Consider the following 14,535-nt stretch of genomic DNA (forward strand, 5'->3'; position numbering starts at 1 on the left):
TCCATCAAAAAGGAAAAGTGAACCAAATTCTGCACTTGAGAATGCATGCACAGGCTTCCAACTAACTTTGTGAGGTCACACATAAACATCAAGGGCAGAATGTAGCTCAGAGTTCTTAAATCTGAAAAATATTTGCCTTTAGTAAGCAACTGTGTATTTTATTATGGCAGTTTCTTAATTTTCTAAAGCTTTGTTTGGTCCAGTTAGGCACCAATCCAGCAAAGCATTTAATTATGCGCTTAATTTTAAGCATGTCAGTAGTTTTCAAGTGCTCAAAAGGCTCAAATAGACAGATACTAGTAATAACAAAATGTCATAAAGAGGATAAGGGAAATTCCTCCTATTGATGTGCTGCAGTCATAGCTTCTGAAAGCTTTAAAGTACACAACTAGATTTTCAGCTAGTGTAAAATGGACATATGTAATTCCATTTAAGCAAATGGAGTTATGCCAATTTATACTAGCGAAGGAGCTGGCCTGCTGACTCCATTGTCATATGTTTAAAAATTTGCAGGGCTTACTTTGAGCAAGCAACCATTGTTGGTCTCTTTTTTTTTTTTTTTTAATTGAAAAAAAATCAATTCCAAAACTACCTCCATATTATCTCATGTGATTGATGATTTCTCCCCTAAAGTTTGCCATAGTACTAAAATATGTGGGTTTTACATGCTATAAATTGATTCCTTTCACTTTTTTGGTTCTCAGTGACACTCTATAGGTTGCTAGTGATAGGGCAACTAGGAGGGTTATAAATAGGCAGACTTGTCTGGTTTTCCTTTTTAACACAGAAATGGAATTCAGTGTCTTCATTCTTACCAGAACTGAAGATTGGGAAGATTGGATCTGAGACTTTCCATTGAAGTTAATAGTAAAAGTCCTATTTACTTCAAAGAGTAGAATCCAAACCATGGTGTTTGAATTATTTCTATAATATTCCTCTGAAGCCATAGTTTCCCATTGTATATAGTAAATAATACCCCTCTCATTGATTTCTTCTTATGTATCTAGCGATAAGGCAGCTACTGGTTCCACCTCCCTTTTTTAATATTTCACTGATAATGAATAATGTTCATATTCTATCTGCTGCCTTTCTCTCAGGAAGGATGAACCCTGCTTGGGCTGAATGTCTTATTGTTAGAATTACTTAATTCACAACAAGCACTGTGATGTATAATTTATAGTCCGTGATTAACAGTGAAATTGATCAGTAGTTGCTAGCCAGCTGAGGGTCTTTACTCAGGCTTTCAGTATTAGCATTTTTATTGCAAAGACATTTCATAGTGAAGCCAAAAAAAATACACTAGGTGATATTAAATGTGAGGCTAAGTGGTAGCCATAGGAACAAATGTTCAAGGTGAAAGGGGCCATGAATTCTGTGTAGGCTCTTCTAATCCTACACAATAGCTGTTATGTCATGTGACGCTGGGTATGAAACAGTATCTAAGTGACTTTAGCTCATGAAAGGTATTAGATTGACAGCTTCTGGAGACTGAAGTCACTTATTTATGCTCACTGACCAGAAATATGCATTGGTCCAGTACTGGATGGACTACCTCTAGGCGTTAAAAGGTTGTTTAGTCTCTGTGCTCATTCCATCCTTGATCTCTTTGCTGAGATTGCTGTCAAGTTTGCTAGTTAGTGCCAGTTATGATATCGGGTTTGTTATGTGGTGTCTAGCCTTTTAAGTAGTTCCCTCCCTCGGTAACTCACCAGATAGAGTAATATTCCGTATGGCAGTATACAAAATGTTATCCAGCTACATTAAGTCCATACATGGATTTCACCTGGTAATCTCTTAGTTCTTTCTTCAAAATATTTTTCTTACTTTGTGTAACTCCTTAGTGTGAATCCATGCTAACTATAATTAAATCAAAATTTTCTAGATGTAACTTTATTCTCTCCATGACATATTTTTCATACTTGACCTCAGGCTTCATAGCCCTCTTGGACCCATCTTCAGGTTAATTTCTTGCTAATTCAATAAGCTCTTCCTTGTCTCCAGTGAGGTTTTCAGTTTACCCGAAAGAGTTTCTCTTGTGGCTTTGCTCACTTTTTTCTTATTTCAAGGATAGATCCTGTCTAGTCACTGAGGGGATTTGTTTTTTGTTTTTTAGTCAGCTGATGACACCAGTTTCTTATTTATCTGTTGAGACATCATCCTGACTTCCTATCCTTCTGTATTTTTTCTTCCTCCCCTGAAAAAAGTATGTCTGTTTCCAGCAGCTGTCTCATGCCTTTCACTTAGATCAGAGAGAAGACTTTATTTTGCAGTTGTAATTCCAGTTAATAAACTACCTTATGATTGTTTTTTCCTACTGTTTCCAATACTGCATTCACCTAGCATGATAACAGCATCACACAATTGAGTTGGTGCAAATCATCTCTTCCTTTGAATATCTAACCAAATGTAAATTATAGGTTTAAACTCAAGCTAAAGAAGCAGAATAAAGTATTGGAAAGCATTAATTCAACTGCTCAATGTAAGTTTTAATGATTTTAAATTATTCATTATAAACTTCATCCTATTTTCCCCAAAGAATAGTAAAATAACCCACTTGCAATGCTAACAGTGTATGTTTCTCTAAGCCATATGGTGGCTTATGCTACTAATGCCTGGTTCAACGTTGGCTGTAAGGACAGATGGACCATCTGCTGAGTGTCAATTGGGAATGGTGTTATCCATTAGCCATTATCCTCCTGTCCTCCTACTAGAAGAATACTAAAGGCAAGATCATGTGAAATGTGATTTTCAGCTCAGGGTGATGTGTTTAAGCAAACTGCCAGTAAATCCTTTTAGCTATGCTATATATGCCCTTGAATTACAGTATTGGTAGTGGGATATGTAGTAATATGATAACTGACTGATTTAAGTCAATCATTCATTTCTGATGTGAATTATTATTCATAATCTTTGATCACTTCCATTTTAAGGTTGATTTTTTAAATGATACTATAATGGGTCATCAATAACAAGAGCTCATTTACTGAGTTGTCACTGTTCTGCTACTATCCTAATTTTTTTTTAAAGTTTCACGATAAATTATTTTTTCATATGTTTATAACGTTCTGAAAAACTCACCCCTTCATATGAACTTTTTGATACTTGGAAGGTGATTTTTTTTGTGTGTGTGTGTATAAAATTTTAGCAAAAATCCCTTCAGCTATTTTTCAATTAAACAGGGATGAAAACAACCACATTTAAAATGAATAAACAAGCCATTTCCTTAGAAAACTAAAGCAAAACAGCTAAAGGATAACACTTCAAATTGGCACGGACATGGTCCTCAGTGAACATATCATTTGCCTTTATGTAGAATTACTTCCGTTATCTGGACTCCACCTCTGGTGCTTCTTGCTTCTCTTTGTTATTAGGTCCTCTAAGTAGCATAGTGGTATTTGGAATTTGAGTGATGTTTAATATCCACTTTTATTCATTTTGTACTTCTCTGTGTTCTGTATCATTTTAGGGATTGCTTTTTTTTCTTTATGTTTTTTACCATGTCATATGCTATATAGACACAGGCTAGGAAGGGCTTACCCTTTCCCTCTGGAGAAAGGAAGTTGCAGGGTAGCAGGGCCAGGGTAACTGAGGGGAGTTGGGAATTTAGTCTGCCAGTGAGAGTCCTAGAGGAAGGATCTTTACGAGGAGGAATGGAAAACCAGTGTGGGGGTCTTCTTTCTCTCTGGAGCTTGTCTGAACTCAGCCACACACATGTGTTTGACTCAGCTAAAGTACACCATTGCTTATACCTTTCCTGGGCTTTGGTGAGAGAAGCTGTGTTGTATTCATATTTGGCCTTTAACGAGTCGGGCAATTTTCAAATTTGCTACTGTTTTAAAATAAATCACATCACAAATGTGTTTAAATTCCACCTTGGGGTGTAGAGTTATTGCCTGCTCTGGCTAACATATCACAGATAGTATCAATTTAACCAATAAAAGAAACCCAAAGTGAACAGCCCCTATGACTTGCAGAACTTAAAGAATGAAAGTCTTTAAAACATGTGCTGCAAGATCAGATAAAGGTCACCATCACCTGATCTAAAATATAACCATAGTAATTCCTGCTGCCACAACAGACTACAAGAATTCCATCTCCCTAATTCCATGGAGTGGCTGGAAATCAACATGCTACTGATACTACTGCTTTTATCAGGGTAGAGGTGCTGGGCAACAATTGTAATAGTGCTCACTGACTGTACGTTCAGAATAGGTACACTTACTATGCCCCCGGCAATCATTGCTGGGGTCATAATAACTACTATGGACGTAGTCATATAACTATCATTTTTCACAAAAATATGATTCTGTTCAATTTGTAATATCTTTATTGATTCAAGTTTAATATATAGTTTCTAATGTATATAGCTATTTAACCTCTGCAGCACTCACAAACTTCATAATTTTCTGTTACATTTTACTATCATTCATTTGTTTAGGTCTCAGTTCAGCCCTTCTCATTCATGTTGAGTAATAGCTTCACTGAAATCAGAATCTGAATCTTACTTATTACATGTTGATCCCTAATACTGTGCTTGATATTGTACAAGATATGATCCTTGCCCCAGGGTGCTTACAATCAAACAAATTAAACATCAGTCACAAAATGCACTGTGACAAACCTAGGGAAAGGATTTGTTTTACAGCACATCTTTAATCAGACTCCATGTTTTGTTGCCAAAAATGATATTAACAGAAAGGAAATGAATATGCAGACTCAATTTCCTAGATCATGTCACCCTCCCACCCCCTCTGCTCCAAAAATATGTAAGTCTTGATACCAGTTTTATCTGGGTTTTTTTCCACCAATCTCTCAATGTGTTTTTCTGTGCCATCCATAACAGATGGAACCCCACTGCCTACTTTGGCCACCAAGTCACCCTTGTCATTTCAGTTAAATCCCTCTCAAAATCTTCTCTCTTCTACGATCCCTATAGTACTGTAAGTTGATATTATTAGTTATTTCTTTATCTTCTCTCTCACACACCTCTGTGTATGTATGTATATACATAATTTATATCTATAATAAAGAAATACTGAATCTCCAAAAAAGGCACCTACTTAAGATGAATTACTGTATTATCAAATAGCTATAACCCTTAACTTCCTGCACCCCATCTGCTCTCTACCATTGGTCAACTCCACTCATGTCACATCTCGAGTTTTGAGTGTATTTTCTTTGAGGCAGGAGCTGTGTCACTATAGATCTTCTGTGATACACCTACCATACTTTTGAGGTGGACTGGCACCTCCTGCTGGTTGTCTGGGAATTTGCTTCAAAAGACACCCACATTCCTGGTCTGCTCACTGTCACTCTTCCTCCTAGTTCACCTGTTCACCTTCCCTGCGGCTGTTACGACCCGCAGCATCTTCTTTGTGACTCAGCCCTCCAGCTAAGACACAATCCATGTTCCCCCCTTCCAGGGGAGGTTTGGCTCCTCAGGAGTCCAGCCACTTTCCCAGTGGCCACTGCAGTTTCTCAATCCCACCACTTATTCAGTAGTGCCTGCAATCACTTTTTCCACTACTTCCCCAGTGGCTGTGGGCGGGAGGGACCCAGGCCTGCACACAAATCCGGGTCCCAGCCCAGGGACCCAGTGGATCACAGCCTCCTGCTGCACCTCAAACTTCTTTCCCTGTTGCTGTCTCCCTGGGCCACTTCCCCCCAGCCCTAGCACCTTCTCTGCCCATCCTCAGGGTCTGCTACCACCCACGCCCAGCAGTAACATTCTCTCAGGTGCTGCAGGCCTCTCAGCCTACAAGAGACACAGCCTTCCCTCTTTGAGCTTCAGGCAGTGACTCCTCTGGCTACACTGCAGCTCCTTTTATAGAGGCCTGTTAGCCTTTGATTGGCTGTTCCTCCCAGCCTGTCTCCTATTGGCTGCCTCCCAAGGGCTATTTTTAACCCTTTAAGTGCCAGTGTGGGCAGATGCCCCATCACAGAGGACTATAGAATTTCCAAATGCTAGCAATCTGAAATTATAAAAGTTGTAAAACAGACTGCTAAAAAAAAGACAAAAGAGCATTCTTGAGGATAAACTCTCTCACTGAAACTGTTAAAATACATGGCACAGAACTCTTGGGTGGAATGTTCAGAAGCACTCAGCCTTGGCCTAGCTCTGAGTCAATGGGAGGGTCACCTTTAATTTCAGTGGGAGCAGCTAGGCTGAGATGGAGTGCTTTTTGAAATCCCTGGTTTAATCTATTTCTTCACCCCTGGAAAAAAAGCTCTTTTCCAGGTAGCTTCATTTCCTATCTGCAGTCCACCTCAGGATGAAATCCTTCTGTCAAGGAGATTTGTGGGCAAATCTCATTGCCAGCAGATTTGTGTACACAAGCAGAAGAATGGATCTCATTTCTTGGCTTGCCTCTAGGCTCTAGATATTGCAGGTGGGCTTATGAGTCACGCAACCTGCATTCTCCCCATATACGCTCAGAGTTAAACCAGTAGCTAGGCCTGTATCTCGGCTGCAGTTGTGCATGAATTTTTAGTTCAACGTTGCTTGGTTCCTCTGGCTAAGTCTGCCCTAAGTCTGCTCTTTAATTCTGTTGTATACAGGGATGCAAGTAAAACCTGTAAAACACATTTTACTCTCTATGTTCCTGCAACAGAAATATCTCCCTCTCAGTTACCTCTGTACATCAGTTTTCCCCTCCTTTTTTCTCATCTGCATCCTTTCTCATCTGCTAACTTTAAACATCCAACTACAGAATATGAATCCCATAATATGGCACTTTAAAGGACAGGGGGCTGAAGCATGCTTCTTGAGGGAGCCCTACTTGAATGCATTTCCCAAAGGTGGGGTGTCGCTTCTGTGGCACCTTTACTTTCACGTTCAGGGTCCCAGGGATATTCCTCAACTGAACTCTGCAGGTTTATTGTTTCAATGGCCCTCTCCATGGTACAGTCCCTTTGCACAGCACATTAACTCTATGTGAAAATTTCTGTGGGAGTTAATGCTGTTAACGCTGTGGTGTCGCTTTGACATCTCCTACTGAGTAGCCAGAAGGTGACTCAGCAAATGGCTTCTACTGTTGGAGCAACAACGTAGAGCATCATCCATTCATGCAGGACAGCTCCTAAATCCATGCATCTGGGAGTTACTTCACCACAAATATTCTTGAACCAGAGTATTAGGAGGCCTCTTCTCCCTTCCAGATCTGCAAGGTCACAAACCCACCCCACTAGTGGAGACGAGTTCTAGAAAATTCTGCTAGGTTCATCTCAGTGAGTTATTTGCTCCTTTAGGCTCTGATAGGGGGGCCATCTAGCTCCCATGTATTATTACGAAGTTCATCCAGTTGTGCCACAGTGACATCTCTAAGGAAATATTCACCCCATTCACAATGCTTCACCTTTTTCAGTGTGTTGTCTAAGCTGACCACTCATGACATTGCCAAAGCATCACACAGCATGTATCAAAGAAATAGATGCATATTGGGCCTAAATAAATGAACCTTTGACAACACATGTATAACATAAAATGTATACAAAAGAAAAAAGACTTATCTGTAGTCCACTTATAAAATGCTGTTTCATCAACTCACAAGCTTTATTATTCTAACATCCAATGGGTAACTGAAATAAAGAAGCCTAACCAAACAAGCTATAATAGTGACCTGAGGATGGACCATCATTGCAATCACTCAGACTCATAGTTCCTCCAATTCTCATTATTTTAACCGTACAATGACACATACCAGATTCAGGAAAGAACATCTAGTATTTGAGACAGGAAAGTGTCATACACAATGTTTGACATGGTTAATAGCCTCTTAGGCTAATACGACTCCTCAGCAATGTTTGCATTTTCAAGGAATGATATGCCAAGTACTTTTTTGTGTATTTTTTAATGTCTTCATGCTTGGAGGTGGCTTTTTCGATTTAGGATGAAAGGATGTATTTTTTCATGGTTTAGCATGAATTTGATGGCTGAAGGAAACCATATCCTCCACAAAGCTGCCACTTGATGTTCTCAATTGCTAGTTATATTGTGACCTGAACAGTAGCATATGTTATATATATAAATCTGAAATTTTGAAAGGTTTAAATAAGCTACAAAATGTTTGACACTTCATCCTCCTTAACTTATCTAAACTTTCTGAGATTTGGTTAACATTTCCATTCCATCCCTTTCTCCAAATGGTAGTCCACAACCATCCATTCACCATGGGGCTGATCCTCTTCTCAACAATAATTGGGTCCTTCTCCTAAGTCTTTACTTTACATCATCTCATGTTTTCTATTCTTATATCAACCCATGTTTCCCTCCTTCTTTTCATGAAAATTCCACTACACTTGTGCCACTGCCAGTCCCTGACATGCAGTTGGCAATATTTGAAAAGGATGAAAGAAAGTAAAGGAAGTAAATTTAGAGTTGAATTTCCCCATTCTGCACCTCTGGTGTGCTATTACATGGCTTCTCCACCTGGTAGTCATGATCTTCAAAGTGGTTACAAACAGGTGTCAGGGACTGTGAGCACCCTTGCCTGTCCTATATTGGTAAATAGGAGGGGCTTCCCAGCAAGATCCTGGCTATGTGGGCAAAACTAAACTTTTTTCATTTTTGTCTAAAATTTCTGTGGGGAAAATATTTGGACCTGCTGTATTCATGCACTGTTGATATTCCACCTGTTTCCTGTGATCAGAAGATTCCAAAGGAGTTTTTCAAGTTAAAAAAGGCAATATATTTTGATGTTATATACATTCTTATCTCTGCTTCTGTAATTGTGTTATTTAATGACAAAGACCTTTGCTTCAAAGTATGGAAGGTGATTCTGTGACATTGTGGGTTTCATGATTATTGTGTCTTAAGCTCTGATCCTGCAAACACTTATGCACATGCTTAACTTTACACATTGTGAGTAATCCCATTGAAGTTAATGGTATTATGGTGTATAGAGTTAAGCACGTGCATAAGTATTTGCAGAATCAGCGATTTCCACATTAAAATTTGCTTAGTATAGAAGACTTTCTTCTTGATGTCAGACCATCAGCTTCAACCTGGCAGCTGGGTTATGTTCTTTCTGGCTTGTACATCATCTCCAGTAATAAATATTCCACTGTTGCAAATGTGCCATAGGTTACACCTGTGCAATCCAATTGACTTTTAATTACATCTTTACATTGTTTTAAATGGAACTGCACAGACGTAACCTCAAGGCACAGTTTGGACCAATAATTTGAATTTAGTTAATCTTTCCTTTGATGAAGCACACACCGGAGAAGAATCTAGCTCATTCTCCCAAAGTTTACAGGTTCTGCAGTGCTGACAAACTTAAATTAGTAAAAACTTATTTTTCTTACTACAAGTTTATAGCTTTCCTCATAAACACAGAGACTAGATCTGTCAAGTAAAGGGTTCCATTTTTACAGTTACTTTAATATTTTCCTTTTGCTTTAGTTCTTTTGTTAATTACTTTTGTGGAATAAAAAATTGATTGTGTACTGCATGAAGAAGTCTGTAATAGAGCTTCAAAATTTTACATTACATTATCTTTCAATTTTCTTCCAGCAAGAAAACAGCAAGTGGATGCAGCCAATTCTAACTGTGGTTTTAATTAATAGCTATCTAATACAACCTCCAAATCTCATGATATAGAAACACCCAAATAGTTTGGACTAACATTATATGCTGGAGAGAGCATCTTTTTTGTAGTAAATTTGTGTGTTTGTTTTATTCTGCACTGCTTCCATACTTTTATTTTATAAATGAAGCTAAGAAGAAAATCTTCCGAATTTAAATTCTAGAAAGTCCTCCAGAAGCTGGCACATCTAGTGTTTATGTTTCAAACTGAACAGGATACATGTATTATAAGCAACCATATAAAAAGGAAGGGACATGAAAAATAAAGATGAGGAAATGTGTTTCTCATCAAAATGTTATATTTGTGTAAGCATGTCAAGAGCTTTTAAATCAAGAAGTGTGAGTTTTGATATGAAACTATGACCATATTATAGAAGTAATTCAACTAATTCCAGTTGGATAAGATACAGATGCCAATATTGGGATTTGTATAGCTGATCTAATTATTTTACTTTTTCATTTCATGCTTATAATATTGTTTAATCCTAAATGTACAGTTTAATTCTGCTTAAATATATGTTGTCTTAAATATTTTATTTACTTGGAACAACAGCAAACAATAAGATAACTACTTTCTATCTGAGATATTACTGAATTCTAATTAAGAAATTGTTGGATTAAAGTTTGATGGAATGTACTATGCAGGCATCTATAAAAATGCCTTAAATTAAATGCCTGACTATACAGACCTAATGTTCCAGGTGAGTTTAGGAATTCAAAAGCTGCTATTGGTGTGGACATGCATGGTAATATTTGATGCAATGGTTAGGAGTTTAGAATGTAAACACAGGTGTATTTCAAACTAGCTTGAATACATTTAATTTTTGTTTAATTGGGCCATGGTTTTGCATGTTGTATATATGTCTAGAATTCAGTTCCCCTCCCACTATTAAATATTCTTAAACTCCACTTTAAAAAAAGCTATTTGTACAGGACAAAGAAGCATGTAAATAAGTGATGAATCTTATGGAGATGTTAATGTTTATATGTAAAAAAAAGTTATGTACATAGAAAAGAAAAAAATGGCTCAATGAATGTTTTAAAATATTTCTTTTACACAGGTGCACAGATGTTGCATTCACGTACATGTGCTATATATTTTAAGCACAGATTTTATTTCACTATCCATTTTAAATCATATGGGGCCTGGTTCTACCAACCTAACATGTTGAATAACACTTTACTCCAACTGCAGTGTCATTGAAGCCATTATATAAGGGTGGCAGTATCAGCTCCTATGATTGTTGCTATCCTTTTCATTTATGGGTCTTAAAATCTGATCCTAAAAATATAAGCTTAAAGGGTTGGGCATTAGCCTAAATCTAGGTTTTTGTAGTTATGGGGTTTTTTGTTCATACAGACTTATAAAAATGAAAAACTTGGAAACTAAAACAAAAGGCTAGTTCCAGTTAATAAGTTTTCACCAATGTTAATTGCACAATCTAAACCATCATTTCTAAGTGTCTTAGCATACCCCAAATCTTGCATGTTACTTTCAAATTATTACAAGACTGAGGGCCAGATTAAAATAATTATAACATTAGGTTGGTTATTAATATATTATGATAGGAAAGTTTTGCCTATGAGAATTTGAAAATTACATATAAATGCATTAACTCATAATAACAGAGATTTTGAAGAGACACTGAAGTAGTCATTAATGTTCACTGTCTAGATAACATTTTAGATTTATGTGGCACGTTAATCATATTAATTGATTATACAGAATGTGCATAGCAACACAAATGTTTTTGATTATGTCTAAACTAAAATCCATTTGAATTGCAGCTTAATTTGTTGACAACTGTATTTTGTGTATTTCAGGCCTATACCTATTGTTCAAGCTGTTGAGGGACTGTGGCTGTTATTTAAAGTGTTCAACTCTAGTAATATCTGTAGCCTTCAGTATATCCTTGAGTGCCTTACACAGCTTGTTAACATAAACCCTTGTTGTTAAAAAAAAACAATATACCTGAAAGTCATTCTTGGTGGATTGATGCCAAATTGCTTTGCATCTATAATGCTACCATAAAAACCTTACAATAGGTAGTGTGTTTTAGCACAGTAATGGATTTAGTTTAGACTCAGGAAATCATATTGTGAATATGTGTATTAAACTATGTATTTATTTATTGTACATTTTATAAAAAGGTCTATTGTAAATTTATGCAAAATATAAATTATATAAACTGTTTTCTCCTATGGCAAACACGCCATGAGTTATTTGTGTTCTCTAATGTAATCTCTTAATAACCATATCCTAAATATGTAATGTTTGGTTCAGTGCTGAAATGGTAATTGACAGGCCTAAAATAGGACTGTATGCTGATCAACTACAAAATTTTACACATATTTTTGTATTGTGATTCATATTATATATATCGAGAGACTTTCTATTCATTTGTAAAATACATAAATTATTGTAAACTTTTAATTAAAAAAAAGTCTGTTTTAAATCTTCAAAATACCACGTGCTTTGTTTTTCTTGTGGTGGGGAAAAGGAAGACTTTGAACCTGTTATATTAACTATGACAATACTTACCCTACTTCAACATTCCATGGTTACATCTTAAATAAAGAATGATCCCACAAACACATAAGTATGTGAGTAACCTTACTCCCATTGACTTCCATAAAACTACTTACCTGAGTAAAGTTAAACAAATGCTTATGTGTTTGCAGGATTGGACCATAAAAGCCTGATCCAAAGCCCATTAAAATCAGTGACAATGTTTCCACTGAATTCAGTGAGTGATGGATCAGGTCCCCAGCTTGCATCTCTGTATGATAACCTAATACTATTCAACATTAGAAGGGGTAACTCCTTTCAGAAACTACAATCTTACCTCAGTTCAAAAAAGCTAGAGACAATTCTATGAAATTTCGTTTATTGCCATATGGCTGAGATCTGATGAAATCTAGAGATTATTTAGTGCTTGTCTTCATAAAATTCTCAATTGGTTTAGAAATTATTCATACATTTTCTTAAAATGTAAATATTCCAATTAAGAAAGGATGCTTGAAATTAATTACCACTGCAAACTCTATCCAGGCATGTGTAAATATTATTCTATTGGCAGGAATAATAATGCAAGAGATGAGAGCTTTTAATTGAGAAAAACAGAACTATTCACTTGAAAGAATAAAGGGACTGACAATTAAAAGCCCAGGATCTAGAAAAGCCTATAAATTTAACTGCGTTAAAAGTGGGTGTCTTATTCACAGCTGATAGTTTACATCAGGAAATACTATGTCTCAGAAGTGGTATTCATTGTTTATCACTGTAAAAGAATCCAGTTGAATGTTTAACAGCATGATAGATTCACTATTGCATTGCTTTTCGCAGATTTATAGGACCAAAACGGTGAAGATCAATTTGCACAGGCAAAAAGTCCCTCGGATATTAACTCTTAGAATTAGAAAACTGCAGGCACTGCCCACCGTCCTTATTATAACTCAAAGAAACTTATACACAGCTACACTTCCAGTTCAGCCCAAAGACACGTTTACACTGTGGTGCGGATTGGGGTGACACCATAAGCTCTGCATACATTTGCCAAAGTCAGTTGGTTTCCTTCGAAGGGCAAAATCACCCTGAAGGTAGGTTTAATCGGCTGAGACGTGGTAGGCAGAGGCTCAGGGAAGCGGTGACACTGTGGGCACAGTAGTGGAAAGGGGAGGTGACTGTGAAAGACTCAGCTTTTAGCAAAGCCACCCTGCCAGCAAGTTGCCACAAACGTGCTTTCTAGCGGCTGTTTCCGTAGCAGACCGAGGGGTGCAAAGTCCAGTGGGGTCTCTCCCTGGGATGTCCTCATGAACTCCAGCTGCGGGGAGGCTTTCAGCACCACCGCCTTGGACAGCTCCTTGTCAGCCGGGCTCACCGGGGAGCCCACAGGCGTCACCTGCCTAACGACTCACCGGCTGGGGTTACACCCGCGCCACGTGGAGCCGAGGGGACCAGGCTGAGCTCTCGCCACCCGGCTCTCCCTGCCAGTCCTCCTCCACGGGCACCGCTCCAGTCCCCGGCGGGCTCCTGCCTCCGCAGCCATGGCCGAGCGGAAGGAGGCCGACCTGCCCGCGTACTTCGCGGCCCTGGGCTCCGGCAGCCCCAAGCCCAGGCAGAAATTCGGGGGCATGTTCTGCAGCGTGGAGGGCGCCTTCGAAAACAAAACGCTGGACTTGGAGGCGCTCAGCGGCGGGAGGAGAGGCGGCCCGACGCCGGCCCGAGGGGCGCTCCGCCAGCTCTCCAGCGACTCCGACGGGCAGAGCGAGGCCGACGGCGAGAGCAGCGAGGCGCTGGGAAGCCGCAGCGGCCCTGCCCTCGTCCCCGCCGGAGCAGAGCCTCCCCCACCCGCCGCTGGGGCTGCAGGAGAGCCGCCCGATGGCTACACTCAGGTAACCCGGAGCCGGCTGCGCTGGCGCGCTCAGGCAGGGCGCGCGGGGCCCAGCACTTTAGTTCGCAAAACTTCGGTGTCCGCGTTCTCCAGCGGCGCCAGCAAGTCAGGCGAGGGGGGGGGGGGACACACAGTGCGCCATGCGGGCCGGGCCGGCTGAAGGGTGGGAGGGCCCCGCTGGACGCCGCTGTCCGGCAGAGGGGGAGTCAGGCGAAGGCGGCCGCCTTTGCGAGGTCATGCCGGGCTCTGGGGTGAGCGGCGCTGCTCCAGCTCGTGTCACTGAATCCGCAGCAGCCCGGGCAGGGGAGCAGGTGCCAGGCGCGGATTGGGCTCTCTGTGTGTGTGTGTGTGTGTGTGTGTGTGTGACTGCAAAGGGATCAATGGGTTTGTCAGGCGAGCAGTTTGCCTCTGACTTTTAATTGCCGCCCAGATGGATTCCCGCCCAGCGGGACAGACAACCAGCCCAGAGCCGCAAGGCAACACGCGCAAACAGCGTCTGCCCCGCCTGCTAGCCTCGCCTACGAACCTAGGAGGGGCCAGATTGGGGCAGCCCAA

Source organism: Emydura macquarii, unplaced genomic scaffold (assembly GCF_026122565.2).
Source record: "Emydura macquarii macquarii isolate MOO-44397 ecotype Brisbane River unplaced genomic scaffold, CSIRO-AGI_Emac_v2 contig_3343, whole genome shotgun sequence".
Classification (NCBI taxonomy): Eukaryota; Metazoa; Chordata; order Testudines; family Chelidae; genus Emydura; species Emydura macquarii.